The sequence below is a fragment of the Populus nigra genome, chromosome 10 (assembly GCF_951802175.1).
Source record: "Populus nigra chromosome 10, ddPopNigr1.1, whole genome shotgun sequence".
Classification (NCBI taxonomy): Eukaryota; Viridiplantae; Streptophyta; class Magnoliopsida; order Malpighiales; family Salicaceae; genus Populus; species Populus nigra.
In genome coordinates, this window is record NC_084861.1 from 1,434,235 (window position 1) to 1,444,040 (window position 9,806).

Consider the following 9,806-nt stretch of genomic DNA (forward strand, 5'->3'; position numbering starts at 1 on the left):
AGGCATGCGTGAGGAAACTCACGCATGCCTTTGTGCCCAGCCAGGTCACTAGTTTGGGCCAGTGACCCGGCTAGGCCTGCTAGGTTTAGCCTAGCCATATGGGTCGAGCTGGACCTAGCCCCTAAAAAACGAGTAATATCGTTTTTTTTGTGTATTTACTTTGTGGTTTTTTTTGTATTGTAAGAACATAAATCTCGTATTTAAAATACCCGCTTTTCGACATAATTTGACAAACACACACACACACACACACACACATATATATATATACATATATATATATACATATATATATATACATATATATATATATATAATATTTTCATGCATACGACCAATACCCTAACATATTTTGAATTTTCTCTTTAAAAAAAAAACAAATATTGGAAGTTTAAAAGAAAATGTGTTTTGGCATGGATTTTTTAAATGCACTAAAAATTATTTTCTTGCATTCTGGATTTTACAACATGTTTGTGAAACTCCAAAGGGTGTTGGCCAATATTCCAAAAAATATAAAAATCTTATTTTGAGGGAAATTCATCTATTATTCACCGTTAATGTTTGGATAAAGAAATCCCTAAGGGATGAATATCCAAAATATTATTGGGAATAATTTGTTATTATTCGTTGTTAATGTTTAGATAAAGAAACCCAAGTGGTTAATATCCAAAATATTTTTCTAGGAATAATAAGTCATCACATGTTCTTAAAAGAAGTCTTGATTATAATCGAGGACATTTTAATTTTTTTTTACATCACAGTTTACGAGTCGTGAGAGTATGAAATACTAAGGCAAAAATAGGCTTTTAAAGTGCCATGAATTTCCTTAGATTTTTGTCCCTCCTTGTGATTTAAGAGTCGCAAACTCTTGAAATACTAAGGGAAAAATAAGCTTTTAAAGCACATGGAATCTCCTTGGATTTCTATTTTAATAAATTTAGTTTAAATCAAACCTAGGAAAATTGATGGGATTAGAAAACACCAACACCATAGCAATTATAAAAGCAAATCAAACACCAAGCAGCTTACCTTAGGTAGGGCGTACTAGGGATGATAATACCCTTTACGCAACCAGTCCCTTGCCTTAAAATCTTTGAAAGACCAGTCATGTTTCCTAGTGACCATAATACTAGGTGGCGACTCCCTTTTACATAAATAACAAAGACCCCAAAATCAATTAAGGATCGCCGCGACGCCACGCTCCGCTCGCGAGGGTGCGACAACATGTTATGACCAAGTTGATAAGTGTGTGCAACAAGTTTATGATTTTGATAGTGAGGATGGATTAAGCGTAGCTTTGAGCTATGACTATGATTTTACCAAGATAGAAGAGATGAAGAGGCATATATGTGTTTCCCAAAACGTGCATGAATCAACATTGGCTTTGCAAGCTTTGCAAACTGTTCCCCATGATGCAGGAGTCATTCACCCCATCATGGACAGTGAATGGGTGATGCCTATCCTTTTGGTGCCTAAAAAGATTGGAATTACATTGGAAGAAATACAAAATGATGCTTATGAGAATGCAAGGATTTATAAAGAAAAGACTAAGAGTCTCTATGACCGAATGATTACAAGAAAAGAGTTTAATGTTGGAGACAAAGTCCTTCTTTATTCGCATTTGAAACTTTTTCCTGGAAAGTTGCGCTCTCGTTGGATTGGACCCTTTATTGTTTCTAATGTTTTTCCTTATAGTGTAGTTGAAATTATAAGTTTAGAAATCAACAAAGTACTCAAGGTCAATGGGCATCACTTGAAACCTTTCTATGAAGATTGGATGACAGAACTCACCACTTCTACGGAGTTAGCTGAACCAATCTATGAAGAATGAGCATGTAATATGTCGAGCTAATGACATAAAACAAAAGCACTTACTGGGAGGCAACCTAGCACCAAAAAAAAAAGATTTGCTTTCTTTTTCCCTTATCTTTTATTTCAACATTGAGGACAATGTCGCTTTTTAAGTGTGGGGGTATTGGGAGAATGTTGGCTTTTTTATTTTGATTTTCTTTGTTGTTCTAAAAAAAACAAATTTCTATGTTTGATCTTTTGAACTCTTATTGGTTTATGAAAATATGAGTATTATATATGAGAATTAATTGAGATAAATTAAGATATAAATCAAATGAAGGAGTGTGTATGCAAGTTTTAAGGTTTCATTGGTTTAGGGATTAACTTTGAGAATATGTCATGTTGACTTTATAGTGTTATACCAATGCAAGCTTTTAAGCCTTCAACATTATATTCTTTGATTGTGCCTTCTTTCAATGATATGTATCTCTAGAACTTGTTTCATATCTTGTTGAGATTACATTCACATTACATATATATATGAAGATGATAAAGGCATTAGAAATTTTAACCACTTGAGCCAAAAAGCCAACCTAAAGCATATTATCCTTAGTGAGCCCATTTTAAGCTTGTTTATCTTTTCTTTACTTTATCCATGTATTTGCCTTAACTTTTTATATGTTTTCCTTTTCCCCTGGCCAAGGATTAGTATAGCATATACTTATGATATCTCATGGAATTATGGTTGGAAATTATGTGAAAAGAAAGAAGAAGTGATGCTTGATGAAAAGATGGGCAAAGTTGCCAAAGGTAAAAAAAAGAAAAAAGAAAAAGAAATAAAAAATTGTTCCTCTATGTTCTTAAGATTTTATGTTGAAAAAGCTTGAAATCAAATGAAGTTAAGCATTGGTGATTAAAGATGGAAAATTTATATGCTTTGATGAAATATCATATTTGAAATATCATTTTTCAGAATGCTCTACTTTCTTTAGTTTGAACCTTTTCTTTTACTCTCTTTTACCTCACCTTAATCTTAGCCCCATTACAACCAGAAAATAAGACCTTTTGATTTATGCGTTGTTTGTAATATGTTAGTAATGAAGATGAGATTGAAGAGCAAGCTTATGGTAGAACATATTCATTGATTGAATTTGAGAGATTTAAACACATAAGCCTTAAACACGTGAGTGTTGGAGTGTATTCAATTAGAGGACCTATCACTTTGGCATGACATAGATTTCATTTAAATCTCGATAATTAATTGAGTTTTGAAGTTTGCATGTAAATAAATTCATGATAATTTATACTCTTTATCCTTCTTAATTGTGTTCTTCTTTATAATGCATATATTCTTGAATATTGATGGGAGATTAGAATATTAGTCATAGTGATTTAATTTAACTTCAATTTGATTTTACCTATCTTTTCTCGAGGACGAGTAAGAGCTAAGTATGGGGATATTTGAAGCAACCATATTATTCGATAGTTTCACTCATATTTAACTAGTGTTTTGCCTATGTTTTATATATAAAATGTCTTGATATTCTTTATTTTATGTTTTGAAAGCACTTTTGGATGAAAGATGCAAAAAGAAGTAAATTGGAGATAATTGGCAAATTTGACCTTCAATCGATGTTTTGTGTAGAGCATGAGCTCTAGAGGTTGAAATAAAGTGATTCTAGTGGCATTAAAAAGCTAACATCCATACATTTTCTAGAAATATAAGGCAAGAAAATAAAATAAGGAAGAGCATGGAAATCGCAGCCTTCAAAGTCAAATCTCGCAATCTGCCAGCGTTGACTTTCGGTCATTCTGACTTGAATATCTGGAGCTACAAAAGTTTAATTAATGCAAACTCAATTTTGTTGGATTCCTGACTCAACTTTATATAAACTCTCAGCCAAAAATGATATCATATGAGGGATATATGATTTTTCAAAGATGACAACTGAATTCTGCCAGCAAACAGGTTTCGTGAAGAAACGAGTCCAAATTACATTCCGAAGCATCTAAACTGATATCCAAGTTTTTATTTCAGCAATTTAGCTCCTCTAAGTCAAAGCTTGAAGATTTCATGCAAGGCTATTTCTCCTTTTTTAGGAAAATAGTTATTGAAGTACTTAAATATAAACAATCTACTTAAGGGAGGACTATTTTGTAAAATAGACACTAGGGTTTCCTATGATATAAAAAGAATGAGAGAAGAGAAGGGGGCAGCCAGCTAAGAGGAGAAAAATGCCCCCCTCCTCTAAGAAACTCAAAATTATGCATTCTTCCTTTTTTTTTATTAGTTGTTCAATAAACATGTAAGGTTAAACTCTTTTTCTTGGTTGCAAAGACACGAAAACCTTCGGATTTCAAGAACTGTGAGATTTATTTTACCTTTTCTTTTCAGTTTATATAATGAATATGTTTGTTCTCCTATGCTTATTTTTCTTATGATTATTTATTTTAATTGCTAGAGCGGACTCTAAGTTATTATTGTAGACAATCTATTGTTAAGTTTGATATGAAAACCGGAGTTGTGGTATATGAACTTATGAAGCAATTGAGTTTAATAATTATGGTAGATCTACGTTATTAATCTTAGGAAGAACATTCAATCAAATCAAACATAGACTGCAGACAGTTATGTTTTTTTGATTAATCAACTTATCTAGTTCTTAAGGCTTCCATTGAATTAAATTACTAGTGCGAACACTGTGGTTGTTTGATGGTTAGGGTTGGTTATACAGCGGATCCGTTAATTAACCAATGTTAAGAAGAGATAAATATTCAGAATATAAATTGATGTTTCGTTTCTATTATCAGTTCTAATTTCTGTAGGTAGATGTGTGCTTGCAACCAAGGTTTGTTCTCTTGATAATTTTCTGATTTTATTAAATTTTGTTTGATAGTTTTCTGTTTTCTTTTGCTTTAGTCTAGATAACGTCCAACCCCCCCCTAAATTGTATATCATCTAGCATAAAAATCTGACTTGAATCTTCCTCGTGGGATCGACCCTTTGCTTGCTCTATACTATCTTGTGTGTTGTGTTTTAAGTTAGGATAATTAATTTGTGCGACCGTGATGTCGCAACAATACACCTAAAAAACCACAAAAAAAAACCTAAAACAAAAACACTTCTTGATTTTAGATCTTTTTTTAGGCAATTATAAGGTTTAAAAACATCTAGATTGAACCCCTCTCACTGAATGCAACCCGGTGGTATCAAGATAGACAATTTTGGTTGCTAGAATAATTGTAAACACCGATTTTCTTCTATAATGATAGAATCCAACAAGTCCCTCTCTCTCCTCTCTAACCAGAGATTAAAATATATAAAAAATAAAGTTTTGGAGCAAAATTAATTCTTAGACGTTAAAAGAGACCTAAATTATATTATTTGTAAAGCTTAAGACCAAAGTGTATTAAAAGAAAAAAACAAATAGGCCACACCACCCATTTTGGCTGTATTTTTCATTTAGATCCTCATTCTTTCTATGTTGCCTATGCCTAAAAAATTATAAGCAATTAACTTTCAATTTAGGGGCAAATCATCAAGAATAAAAGTTTGAGGACTAAAGTGAAAAATGAAAATATACAGTAAGTGAATAGTAACCTTTGAGTGTGTGAACAATGCAACATAGTGTTTTGTCTATAGTAAAAACACCACATACTTTAGCGTTAATGATAACTAAAAATAAAATTGAAAAAAATCAAGAGTCATATATAGATCAAGATATTTAATCTCGTAAGATGAGATATTTATCAAGTTGTGTTTACTACATTTATTTATTAAGATGATTTTTTTTAATCAATCGATAATAGAAATAGACACACATATTAAATTGATTGAATAAATAAAAGAAAAAAATATTATGCAATACTGCATATATTAAAAATATTATATAAAAATAAACATTTTTTATTTTCAAAAATAAAATTCATCTATACAAAAGATTAAAAAAAATTATAGATGAATCAGAACAATCTTTTCAAAAATTAAACACACAACACCAAAAACAAATATCTATTAAAAAAAGGTTAAATGAGCAAAAAGAAATCACAGAGAATGGATATTAATTTAAAAATTATTTTTAAAAAAGACTTATTAAAAAAATATCTCAAGTGTTGTGGTTTAACTTGTCAAACTTGTGATCCGGGTGAGTTCAAGAACTCAACTAGGTTCAATAATTTTTTTTTATCTTAAATTTATATTTTAAAAAAATGGGCCAAAAAACTATTAGGCTCGTGGGCCTATAGCCTAGCATGTTTGGGCCACTTTAATGAAGAACCCAGACATGTAGGTGGGTCCAGACATATTTTTTTAAAAGGCGGATGACCTATCATTCACCTCTATTTTTGTGGGGAAAAAAGAAGCAAACGACGTGTTGCCTGCAAACCTAAATTCATATCATCACTGTACTACCGGGAAAATTAAAGCAATGTTTCTTTTGCCTAAAAAACTTAATTTTTAAACCATTTCAATCCAAAAACACCTCACCAGCACTCTTACAACACCTACAAACCAACTCATCAGCTCAAAATATCCAAAAAGAGTCTTAAAATCCAAAATCAAACTAGGTTAGTTTTAACTTCCTTGGCTTATATCTATTTTTTCTGGCAAGATTAGGATTCTAAAAAACCACTTTCAAGCTCCTCTTATCGCATAGAACTCGTGAATACCAAGAAAAATCATTTTGGTCGTTGGAAATGGCATAAACGATAATTTTCTTTTTCATCGCTAGAATCCAGCGTCCCATCCCTCTCTCTCTTTCTAACCAGGAGTTGAAAAAACAATACAAATGAACTTTTGTAACAAAATAAATTATTATAAAATAAACAATAATTCCATAGTGTTTTGTAAGTGTATAAACAATGACAATCTATAGTAAATCATTCACACCTTTTAGTGTATTCTATAATTTGAAGTTGGGCCAGTGGAACTATTTCTTTTTCACGTCATGGTCTCTTCCTTGATAAACAAAGTGAATATTGTAATGTTGTTTAATATTCTATTGTAAAAAATAAATAATGCTAATTAAAATTAAAAATTAAAAACAACACTAAATCCCATCAATGTTTTGCTGTAGGGATTCATCATTGAATAATTGCACCGTGGATTGCTATAACACAATGTCGTCTTTGCTTTTCAGGAAATAAATCAAATGACTTGTCTTCAAGTGTAAAATAGTTTTTTTTAGTGGATTTATTTGTTATTATAAAATTGATTGAGGATATAATGTTTTATCAATTTTTTTTCATAGTTAAATGAAATAAATACCCTTAAAAAGCAAAAAAACAATTGTCAGGTTAAGTTGGGCTTTTATGTCATTTCCTTTTTTAAAAAAAAAATAGTAAAATTACTCCACTGCTCTTTAAATAAAAAAAAATTACAGAAGGCATCAAATGATGTTTGGGTATTTTTATCATGACTATTTCATTATAATCTATTTGAGTTAGGAGCAAATCAATCTCTTGACAAATAAAAATAATAAAAAGAAAAAAGAAAAGGCGGCTAGCCCGTGCAACACACACACTGCAAATAGATGCAACCCACGCTTTATGGATGATGTTTGCGGCAGCAAAGAAGGCCTAACCGCCATGTTGTCCAAAGTGTCTAGGGTGGTGTAGCTGATGGGCCGGTGCATGTAGTTAGATTCGTGATGGTTCGATGACGGTGAGATTTTTTTCTCGTCCCGTCTTTTTTTGGTCTCCTCTATTTGGAATTTGTGTTGGGTTAACTAAAATTCAGAGTTATCCTCCCATTTATTTTTTCTTTCAATTGTGGTCATTATTCCTTTGATTGATCTTTATTTGTTTTGGGTTCTTTTTTTATTATTATTTTTCAATTTTATCCCTTGCAATTTAATTTGATTTGATTTTTATATTAGATTTGATACTTATTCTTTTGATTGTTTTTTTATCCCTTTTTTTATTTTTATTTTTTTAAATTTTATCCCTGAATATTTTATTTTATTTATTTATTTATCAAATTTTGGTCCTTATTCTTTTAATTTATCTTTTTTTATCATTTTTTAATTTAATTTATTTTTCAATTTAGTCCATCGTTCTTTTATTTCATTAGTTTTTTATACCAAATTTGATCCTCATTATTTATATTGCTATTTATTTTCTTTTTTTAATTTTTGATGATTAGGGATTTTGTTCATGATTTCTTTGTTTGTTTTTTTCCTTCTATGGGGTCATCTCGGTCTCATGATCCAGGTTAGTAATTTTAAAAATTACCCCAATTTAACTTTATTTTTTAATTATCTTTTTATTTTATCCTTTGAAATTAGGCTATTAGGCCTCAAGCTTTTATGATATTTTTTGCTTTTATTTCTATTGAGTTATCATGGGTTGTAAGTTAGTCAAGTTAACATAGGTTGACTCAGTTTTGTTTTCTAATTTTTTCTTAAAAAAAATTATCCTTTGAAATTAGGCTATTAGGCCTTTAGCTTTTTTATTTTTTCCACTTTCCTTTATATGAGGTTATCCTGGACACAAGTTTGTTAGGTGAACTTAGGTTGACTTGAGTAATTTTCAATGTATTTTCATTTATTATGCTTCAATCCTTTTTTCTAGGTTATTTTTTTTAAAAAATAATTTTTTATCCGTATCTCATGTCACGAGTGGCAGGTTAGTAGAGTGAACCTGAGTGAACTCACGTTTTTTTCTTTGATGTTTCTTGTTTTTTAAATTGATTTGTTTTCAATTTTATCATTTGATATTAGGTTATTGGACCTTGAAGTTTGTGATTTGTTTATGTGTTTCTATTTTGTGGGGTTCCCTAATCTTATATCTTAGGTCAAGTGTTAGTTAAGTTAATTTGAATTGACTTGAGTTATCATTATCTGGATATCTATTTGGATGTTAGGAAAAATTTGACCCTCCACGCAAAAAAATCTAGTTGCTACAACCCGACAATTTCTATAATGGTAAAATACTTGCACTTGATATGGAAAAAAGAGAGTTAAAATCATCTGTCTAAAACATAATTATTAAACCTAATGTGGGAGTTAACTTGATGTAGAAGTCGCAAGTCACCGATCGAATAAGTTAGCTTAGGTTAATTTACATAAAATAATTTAAAAGGTGAAATAATTTAATTTTGATTTTTTTAAAAAAGTCAATGAGGTTTGATTGAGTTAAATTAAAATTAATTTTAAATTAATTTTTTTAGAATTTTTTGAGCTAAGAGTAAGTCGGGTTCGGATCAATTTAGAGAAACCAGAATTAATAACAATGAATTTAAAGTATTTAACTTAGAAAAAGGCTTCGTTACAAGAGGTGGTTAGAATAATCGTAGTCTAACATCTCGGTGCTTTATTCGTTTATTTAAGAAAAGTTAAAAATTGTTTCTTGATTTTATTTTCATTGAAAAAAAAAAAAAAAAACATGCTTGCACTTCTAGCATTTAGTTTGCACTTCTAGCATTTATGCATTTATTAGGTTAAAAAAACTGAAATATAAATAATTTAACGCAGAATGTATCCCCCCCCCCCCCCCCCCAAAATCCAATGTAAACAAAATTTCTATTCAATTATTATTTACATGACATGGTTTTTCACTATAGTAAAGAATAATAAAAAGCCAAATCTTTTTCACTTCAGTCCTAAAAATCTGAAAAATATTTTTTATTTATTTCAAACTTAGTATTTTTATTTTTAATTTAATTTAATCCTTTAATATTGAGTTTTTTTATATTAGACTTTATAATTTGTTTTCTATTGAGTTTTCTAGTTTCATTATCCAAGTTGAGAATTTTACAGGTTGACCATGTTGACTTATGTTTTTTTTTAATTATTTTTTTCAGGTTTATCCTTTAACATTAAGTTGATTAATAATTGGGTTCATAATTGTTTTCTTAATTTGCTTTTTATAAGGTTATCATGGTCAGGGTCGCGAGTTTTACGGGTTAGCCAAGTTAACTCGTGTTTTTTTTTTGTCCTTTTTATTCATTGAATATATATTTTTTAAAATTTAATTTTTTAATATTAGGTTGATTGAGATTTGAACTTTATATTTTT